This window comes from Lagopus muta, chromosome 18 (assembly GCF_023343835.1).
Source record: "Lagopus muta isolate bLagMut1 chromosome 18, bLagMut1 primary, whole genome shotgun sequence".
Taxonomy (NCBI): Eukaryota; Metazoa; Chordata; class Aves; order Galliformes; family Phasianidae; genus Lagopus; species Lagopus muta.
The window spans coordinates 6,716,331-6,726,401 of NC_064450.1; positions in this window are offsets into that span (position 1 = coordinate 6,716,331).

Consider the following 10,071-nt stretch of genomic DNA (forward strand, 5'->3'; position numbering starts at 1 on the left):
CTCTGCTATTGATATTTGGATTAAACAAGGTTTAACTAATTTTCAACAGTATCTAAAAATACCTTAAACTATTTTCTCCTTTTCCTAAACTTACCTTCCTTTAGAGGTGTAATGAGAGCAGTCAGGTGCTTCTGCTTTACTGCTATGGTCTGTCTAAAACTGGGAGGGAAGAAAGAACGTGAGCAGTTGTAGCTGGAAACATGAATGGGGACATAACAACCTTTTGTGACCTGTGCTCTCCTCAGATTTGCTTAGTTTACCTCAGCTCATTATTTTCATACATCACACTGTGTAGCGAAATAGAACCAAGGTCACCCTTCCGTGGAGGTGACATCTATTTTTATAGAGCACAGATGGCAGAGCCCCCCTCTCAGTGCTCTTCTGCCTGTGTGAGAGTTCAGGATGTGTTTGGAGTACATCTGAGCAGTGCACGAAGCTGGTGAGCACGCAGCGTGTTCTGCACACCATGCAGGACAGCGGGTGACAGATTGGGAAATGAGATCCTTTGGCTCTGGGGACTTCAGTCACCTGCTGTCACACAAATGCTGTGCTTGTTTGTACACACTTCCAGAGGTTCATGAGGAAGCATTGTTAAAAGTCATTAGCTCCTCACTATCACCCATTTAAACTGCAGTGGTAGCTCCAGAACTTCATGTGCCTTGAATTTAAAACTACTTCCTAGAATCCACACTAAGTATTTCTAAGGCTGATTATTACATGCTTTAGCTGTGCAGTTCTGGTTAGTTCTGCTGCTTTTCTGCTTCTGGAATCTATGGAAAGCAATCATTCTTTTCTGAGTATACCTGAACTGCCAATCTACCTTCGGCTCTATTGGCAAACATAAGCTATTGTGACTTGAGAGCTCTTCAGCCACGCTAGGTCTAGTACTGTGCTAAGGCTAATTTGGTTTACTGAAACAGATGGTTCAGCTGATCTGAAAGCTTCTGCTGCTTCCCTTAAGTTTTCCTTCTATGGGCTCTGAGAACTGGAGGAACCCTCTGGGTCACCCACTGCCTTTGCACTTCTCTGCACAGGATAGGTGTGCTAGGTCAGGATTCAGTGAACAGCGTGGCTTAGCAAGACTAAGTCCAAAGTGTTAAACCTTCAATCTAGTGAAGTTAATGGTTACATAATAACTTACTGCTTCAGACTGAATAAGAGGGAAATATTTATTAAACTGCTATTTGTCCCTAAGATATTTTCCCAAATGAAAGCTTTCCCCTTTGCATGTGCTTTTGAGCAAACATGAAATAAGCAATCAGCCTGAGCCTGCTTTTAAAATGCCCATTTTTTTCTTGTGCTCTCTGGAAATAAAACTTTTCTAATTTGTTTCCTTACCTTCCTCTTCTCTTTTCCTCCCTTTCAGCCAATGTCAGTGCTGCAGCCTGATCAAAGTTATCCCTTAAAGCTGCTGCATAAAATACTTGGGATATGGTGCTATTGATTTTTGTAGTATTGGTTCTGATGGATATTTGGGTATTGTAATGCAACTACTAAGGAGATGAGCTCTTCTTTAGCCCTTCGTAGGTTTATTCTCTGCCTTCTCAAGACAAGGTGTTAAGTGTGAACTGCTTTCTGGAGCACTGTAAGAGAACATCCTGTACAGTTTGGTGTATTTAAAGAGCTCTCCATGCTCAAGAGTGTACATGGTACTTGTCAGTGATTAGAGGCATTCAGTGTTACAGGCAGGATTTCACTGAAGGAGATTTTATAGCAGGAGGAAGGAAAGCTTTATCCTTTTAATATGGGAAAACATTACTTGTTTTCATTAAAACATTTTTATCTTAAATGGTGTGTTTCACTTGTTCTAATTAATGTAAGACATCTGAAGGGTATTTCAGATTCTGTTGTGACCTGTGCAGTCAGCTCCTTCAATTCCTAGCTCTTTATGCTCTTTCAGATGTGAATAGCACTAGATATCAGTTTTGTGTCAGTTTGCACTACTAGGAGCTGTAGTAAGTCCATAAATATGATGTAGAGCAAAAAATTCTTTAACGAAGGCCAAGGCAGAAATGTAATTATGGGCAGCACAAAAGCAAATGATCAGTTTTAGAGGTATGGAAATAGCAAGGATTATGTAGGAGTTGAAAGTTGTAGCCTCATCTGTTGGGACTGGCTGTGTAGATAACCTGCCCTGCCCATTTCATGCTGATATCAGGATAGTTGATTGTGTGGAAACCACTCAGGTGCTCTTCTGGTAGATGTGAAGTGCTTTTGCCAGGTTTGTATGGGCCTAATATGGGCAAGTACCTGAAAAATGTGGTGCTGGGACAGATCCTGATCTGCTGTGGTTTGTACCAACTGATCTGGAAATGTGAGCAGAGCAGGATTTCTCCTGGAAAGGAAAATGTTTGAAGTGCAGAAGAAAAAACTTTCATTTAATCTCTCCTGCCCAACCAGTAGTTTGTCCTCATACTGACTTGAGTGCAAATTCCTTGTGGGGAAGACCCAGGAGGAGTTCTTTGCATGGAAGGATGGCAGGGAGGAATGCAGAAACTGAAGGAGAGCTGTTGTTGGTGGCAATGCATTCTGTTAGCACTGGGAGGCCAATGATGGCTGTTATCCTGGGAGAACTGCTCCAAAATGGGGTCAGAAGCTAAGCACCTCATAAAACCTTATTTTTTTTTCTGATGTCTCTGTTCTCTATCTTTTATAACATGGATAGATCAACTGAAGAGTTCCTCAGGTAGTACTGGGTGCAGTGCTGTTGAATCCTGCCAAAAATACTGCATTGAGAAGGCCTGTATTAAGCACAGCCTCAAAGCATTTCTTCTGAAGTAAAGGTAGAGCAGGGCTTTCAGTTTAACAGTGGCATCTCATCTGTCTGCAAAGCTGTATTTCAGTGTTCAGCTCTATTTCAAATGATATGTAGGGTAACTCATTCTCTACCCAGTAAATAGCTGCTGCATGCAGGGTATCTTTTGGAAATGATTTTTCTTCAGTAGGTCAGAAGAGGTCAGCCTGGGACTGAGGGAGTTTGCAGGGTTATGCTGGGTGTGCTGTCAGCCTGCATAGCTGAGACTTGGCCATGGCCAGGAAGCAAATTAACTCCTTGTGAAGCAGTTGCCTTGAATATCTTGAAGGCAGAAATGTTGAGCTTGAGGCTGGTAATCACAGAGTATTTATTAAAGATAATTTTAAAATATGAATATGCTTTGGAGCCCCAAGCTGAGTGTTTCTCTGACAACACACTTGATGTTTCTGTTGATACACCAGTGTGATAGGCGACATCTGGTTTACAATTTGCTTGAAACCTTTAGTTTTCAGCCTGTCAGCTCATTTAGCTAAGTTCATTGGTTTCTGTCAGACTGGTTTTATAATAAGTACCATTGGATAACCTGTAGATCAAAACTGCAGGGAAAAGTAAAATATTGTAGGGGGGACTGATATTTGAGTGCACCATCTTCCTTTTCCAATTTAACCTGCTTTTCTCCATGCTGTAAAATCCCCAAGATACATGGATGTAGTGAGGATGGAATCATCACTGGAATGCTATGAGTCAAAGATGTTCTCAGGGAATGCAAAACACATGGGGCTGCTCTTCAGCTGGTACATGTAAGCAAGTGTGCCAGTATGAGAAGATGATAGAAATGGTCTTGAAAGCTGAAGGTCTTAAATTCCAAGATAAAGAACCACAGTGTTACACTGGGGGGGTGATGTGGCTGCTGCTTGAAAAGGACTCAGCAGATGAGCATGAGCTTCATTCCTATGGCAGCACTGTCTCAAGTATGAGACTTAAACAGAATTAACTTCACTAAAGCCTAAAAAGTCAAGTTAATGTGGGATTCCTGCTTTCCATGCGTCCCATTTTGTTTGGTACTGAGTTACTCCATAGTGGGAGAGTCTAATGAAACGTTTTGTGTAGGCATTGCTGCTTGGAGTGTTGGCAGGGATTAAAAGTTCTTTTCTATTTAACTGTCCTCTAAGAACAGGCCTGAAATATTCTCTAAAAAAGTGATAGGGTGGGTTTGTTTCCACTCCTGTGCAGGGCGAAACTTTGAGCAGTAGGAACCTTCACCTCACACCCAGTGGCCATTTCTCAGGAGAAATGAGTACCTTCTAATATGGTTTCTCATCTATGGATTCATATCTAATATTAGTTGCAGAATTGGTAGATGGTTGTTGGCCCTTCCTCCAAGTGTTACTTGAATTGTAAAAATGCCTTCCATAAATGTTCTTGTAGTTTTCACAACTTTCAAGAATAAGTTGGACACCTTGTGCTGCAGACAAGTGTTTCATTGTGTATTTGAGTGGGGAGAAAAAGTGAAATTTTTGTTTTGTGAAGGTCTGAATTTGTTGGACTGAAGAAATAAAGGAGTCTTCCAGTGAGCCCTTTGCAGCACTGACAGTGCTGTGGAGCTGGTTACTTTCTTTAAACATCTGGATTTGAACTTAAGACCTCATTAGTAATTACTCTGTCTAAACTGCATTATGAGTTCTGAGCAGGGAGGATTTATCTTGCTTTAGTGCAAATAAAAGAGGAGGCTATTTCTACTCAGTGGTTAATGAACCAGTAAAACATCCTCAAAACCAATATAACTGATTCTTCTCTACTCTGCTGTTAGCTTTGGGTGGTGATACATTCCAGCTGTGGAGGAGGTTAAGCTGTAGCCTTATTTGATTTCATAGTGCTCTTCCTACTCGATCTCATGTGAAAGGCCAGCAGGAGAGACCGAGGTCCATTACTTATGGGGAAAATGGTAAGACATGTTTATGCAAATCAGTCTTTGTCAGCTGCTAACAGCCTGCAGCACAGTAGCTTGTGGAGGTGGGAGTGAGCTTGGGGATTCCTGTGCCTGGTGCTGCATGGATAAGATGCAGCCCTACTCTGCTGCCTTTGGTAATGAAAGGGTAAGACTAGGTTGGCAGAAGCTTTCTGGGCAAATGGAGCTTGATCCTGATGAAAGATGCCTTCTAGAAACAATAGTAGTTGCAAAGTGGCTTGTTTGACCCAGCCCCCCACCTTCTTGCCTTGTTTCTGCAAGGAGTTACTCTGGCTGGGGGAGGGTTAGCAGAATGGTTGCTCTGCAGCCATCAGGCATCTAGCTTTATAAAGAGCAGAGAATTAAGCAAATCATGAGAACACTGTAACCATTAAATAATAGTACATCTGAATGTTGTATTTCCTTACTGTCACAGCATGACCTGGGTCCTCTCTGTATATATACAACGTGATGCTCACTTTTCACTCTCCCTCAAATGTAATTTGGGCCTCTGAGGCATTCCCATGTCAGTTCTGCCACCTGTGCTGGCTGTCATTGCTTAAGGAGGCTTTGAGCTTACAGTATCTTTCTTCTGAGCTCTCCGATCACACTGAGAAGATGACAGAAAGCCTTGTGACACCAGGCACTATTTAGCACGTAACTATTGCTTTCCAAAGGTCGTAACAAGAACTGGGGTATGAGTCTCATGCTTGGTAGCAGCAGCCATCATTAACATGTGAAGGGATGTTATTCTATAAGCCAATAAAAATGGCCTTATTAAAGTAAAGGCTTGACAGCTTGGTTTCCTGCTCTTCTTACAGCCACAATCCCTAGCTGGGGATGTTTCCTTAGCACAGAGAGCTATGGAAATGCCATGGTTTCCATACCCTTCTGTGGTTTAGTTATCAGAACTGACAGATTACCCTGCCCTGCATTTAGGCCAGATGATATTGGGGGAAAGACACCAGGCACTGTGGGGTTCAAAAACTACAATGGTGTTCAAAGCACCAGGGCTGCCCAACAAGTTTTCGTGGACTGGATGAGTGTTATGAGAAAGCACAGATTCAGAACTTCTATAGAGCTGTTGTGTAAATGGAGGGGGTGGTAAAACTGCAAGCTCCTGACTGCAGAACTTTGCTTGAGGGCTATGCTGGAAAATGATGAATGTTCCCCTCCAAGCAGAGATAGCTGTAATAATAACACAGGCAGCAAAGGTTGAGTTTGGCAAACTGAACTGGTATTTAATATAAATGTTTTCTTCTTTCAGTATCTTTGTTCCAAAGGACTGAACAAAGTGTCCATTAATTTAATATTTTTTGCATATATTTTTGCTTCAATTCCATTTTTCTCTCATATTCTGATAAAAGCCAGATTCCATGTTACATTATGAACACAGATTTGTAGCCAGCAGCTATGTGGAAAAATCAATACATTTCCAGTTCACTCCCAGGTGTTTCTGCTAACTGGGAGGGCAGGCTCTGTTGCCAGGAATGTACTACACTGCCTGCTGATTAAAGTGGATCAGGGCAAGATGGCTTACACCATTGCAAGTTTAAGAAAGCTGTGTTCACTGGGTTTATGTATTCTGCGATTTAAGCCTCAGTTAAATTAAGGATGAGCTCAAATGGATGCAAGTGCAAGAGATGCTACTTAAGAGCTAACTGCAGTATGCAGTTCTATTAAACTTGTTACACACCTGTAACAAATCTATGCAAATCTGCTCAGATGCTTTGTGACTGGTCAGTGAAAAAAGTCCCAGCCTAAACTGATGCTCATTGCTCAGCTACTTCGCTATGGCTGAGCCTTGTAATGGAAATTGTGTGAAATGTATTAGCTGGAGAATCAACGAAGTGAGATAAAACTGTGTAACAGACAAAGCTGAAAGCAGCATAGAAACGAGTATTTTTTGAAAGCCTTAAACAGTCTCTGATCAAAAAATCTTTGGCAGTTGTGCAGAATTAAGTGATAATGCTTGTCTGAGTTACAATTGCAGATTGCATTTTGGACTGAGTTAGGTTGCTTCTCTAAATCTGAGCCAAAGGCTGTGCATAGTTAGATTTAAAATAGACATGAGTCTGAAAGCTTCTAGAAGTCTCTTTTACTGCATGCTGTCACATCTTGGAAAACATGCCAGTTACTTAGTTAATTAGGAGACTGCAAATTAAATGTTTGCTAAGTGAAATTGAAGACAGTTGTAGTAGCAAGTTGCCCGGAGTTGTCATCATTGGGATAATTTGGGTTATGATGCATCAGCACAGGGCTAGATATAGAAAGCTTATGTTTCATAAGATGCAAAACTATTAGTCTTATTGCTCTTTCCCAAAAGATTCCTCCAACTGCCAATGTCATTGTTAGGATTCCATCAGCTCTGGTATGGTTACTAAAGTTCTGTCTGAAGTCACCAGGAGTCTGAAGTTCGGTTCTGTATCCATAGCAATTAGGGTTGAGACTTGGTAGTGTAAGACTCCCAACCTGTCTGAGAATTGAGGGATTGCGTGTTTTCTTTTAAAAGAACATTAAAGAACTTATGCCATTTAAATGTCTAAATATTTACTCTGGTTCATCTGTGGTACAGCAGATGTAGTCCTCATACAGCAAAACTATTATATGTGTGCTGAAGTCATACTGCTCCTGTAAGATGCTGCTGGGTGTAAGTGCCCTCAGTGTAAGACCACATTTTAATGACTGTTGGCCTTTAAATGAAGCAAGAACTGACTGAGGATGTAAGCTCTTCCTGGATCAGATGAGATTTTTAAATAGCTTCTAAAAACTAAAAGTGAAGTGTTAATTACATGAAACTGTGTGTAGTGTATGGAACACTTTATGTTGTTTTGATCCCAGCAGCCTTGGGTGTGAAGACATCTTTGGCATGAGCATGGAGACTGTAATCTCTGGTCTAGGCTGTGGACTAGATTATATTTGCAAAGCTATCTGTTTTTGCTGCAGAAAATGGGATCAGAATGCAGCCAAGTCACTGAGATTGATAGGCTGGTGGAGATTTATGCTTCCAACTCTTTAGAGTTGGTCTTATCACCACAGGATGTACAGTATCTCCACGAGTGAATGCAATTTGTGGCGCACTCTGGATTTAAGGTCTGATGAGTTGTTCTGATGCTGTGCTCTTGCTGGGCTTAGTTTGGAACACCCTGGTGCTTTTTCAGTGGGTCTTGAATAAATCAGATGGTATGGACTAAAAATAGGAAAAAGTTTGAAGGGCAGAAGGGAGAGCAAGAGAGCTCCATCCTACGGATCTTACATCTGTTGGCAGTGCTTAAAGGCAGCTTCAGCAGTGCCTGACAGTGTCCACTTTGTGTATCACAGAAGCTATCTTAGGAAGCTTTTCTCCTTAAAAATACTTGTTCAGATTTTACTTAAATGGAGGAAAAAGTGAGGTTTGGCCCAGACTTTAATAGAGCCTGTAGGAATGCCATACTTGTTTTGAAACTGTGTTGTGTGTGGTGAATGGAAATAAATCCTCACCTGTCTAGCTGTAGCAGTGTGCTCTGGAAAGGAGATGTTAGTGCTGAGCAGGGCTAAATGAGCTCTGCCTGTGGTTGGTTCCATTTCTCTCTACCTGCAATCCTGTGCATGGTCAGAGCAGCTCGTAGAAAATGGGGCTGTGTGGATTCACTGCAGTAGGAGAAAGTAGAGAAAGGCAGACAGGTTTCCTAAGCAAAGAGCACTGGGCAGTGACAATATTTCCCTGCCTACTTTTAAATTTATGCCTTTATTACAGATTCTGTCCCCTACAATATTCCTGCTCTGTTGTTCCTGTGTGAAACAAAACCTGTTCTGTTCACAACTGTTGCAACTTCCTTTGCAAACAGTGCTTGAAGACATTGATCAGACAGCATTTTGTGGGTATTATTCCAAATCTTAAAGCACTTTCTAAATGTAGAGAGGGAGATGACAGAAATTACCTGTAGAATAGGGCAGGATGCTTTGAGTTTTTGTTTTTTGTTTTTTTTTTTTTTAGCTTATTAAAACAATTGAGTGGGAACTTGAATGTGGTCATTTTTTCCTTCAGAATTTTTATATTTGAAAGTATTTTTGATCTGCCAGAGAATCCATAGTATTGAATTGGAAATTGAAGCCATACAAATTGAAATTAGAGACTGGGCACAATTTTAATGCAGTTTATTGATTATATTCTGGAACAAATTGCCAAGGGCAATGAAGATACTCAAAGGTTGGGAATCCGTTACCCCAAAAGGAGGATATGCAATAGGTAAACACCAGCTTATACTCAGTTAAGCCAAGTATATTATTCAGTGTAATAAATGATTGATTGAAATTCAGTATTCGTATTAGAGAATTTAATTTTATATTCTATGCTTTCCTGAATGTAATTCCTATGTTTATTACAAAGTGAATATTACCTGAGCCAACACTGACAGATGTGCCTTGAAATGCTTGTGTGTTTCTCCCCTTGGTCCTGTTTCCCCTATGTTGACTCTGCTTTTTTTCAGTTGTGTTTAGTGTGCATGTAAATAATCACAAGTGAAGGAGACTTTTCTCAGTAGCTCAATGTCTGATCAAACACAACCACCTGAAATGGTTATGCAGAAGATAAATGTCTTTGAGAAGTAGGGCTTAGAAGGATGAGGGTGACAAAAGCAGGTGTGGTAGATGTAATAAGGCTATTGAGTTCTATCAGCTGTGCTGTAGCTCTTCCCTATGATGCTGTGGGAAAGGATTAATATTTTAACAATGACTGTGAGGTAACTTAACTTTCCTTCATCCCCAAGACTGATGAATGCTGTCATTAATTTTAGTAGCTATGTCTACTTTGAACAAAAAGGATTGCAGAACACTTATCAGGGACACCTGCAGGTTCTTTCACCTCTAATATTTTGGGTTAAATTCCTTGTCTTTAGGTCAGTGTGACAATGTGAAATATGAAGTGGTATGAGGTAGATGATTACCTTGCTGGCCCCTTCTGTTGCAAGGGTAAATTCTGCCCTATTTCTTGGAAACATTTGGTATCACCTTTATAATTCATGATCTCAGTAGATCAGCATTTCAGGGTGAGATGAACTATTTTTCCATGAAACATCAGAGTTCATAAAGTCAGAATGCTTTCTCTTTGCTCTGCCATCAAAATGAATTCTCTATTGAACTAAAAGCAAGTTTAATGTGCTCTGATGTCATGTAGTAAAACTGCTCTGTGGATGAGATCCTGTCTGCAAAATACACCATAAAGGGTAGGATTGTGCACTGCATGGCATACAGAATACTTCTTTCTCATACAGTGAGAAATCAGCCAAGCCTTGGCTACGTAAAGATCTGAAATCAAGCTGGCAGCCAAGCAAGCAACCCTTCTAAACCAGCAGAGCACCTCCTCATGCTTGACCATTAATCTGTTACA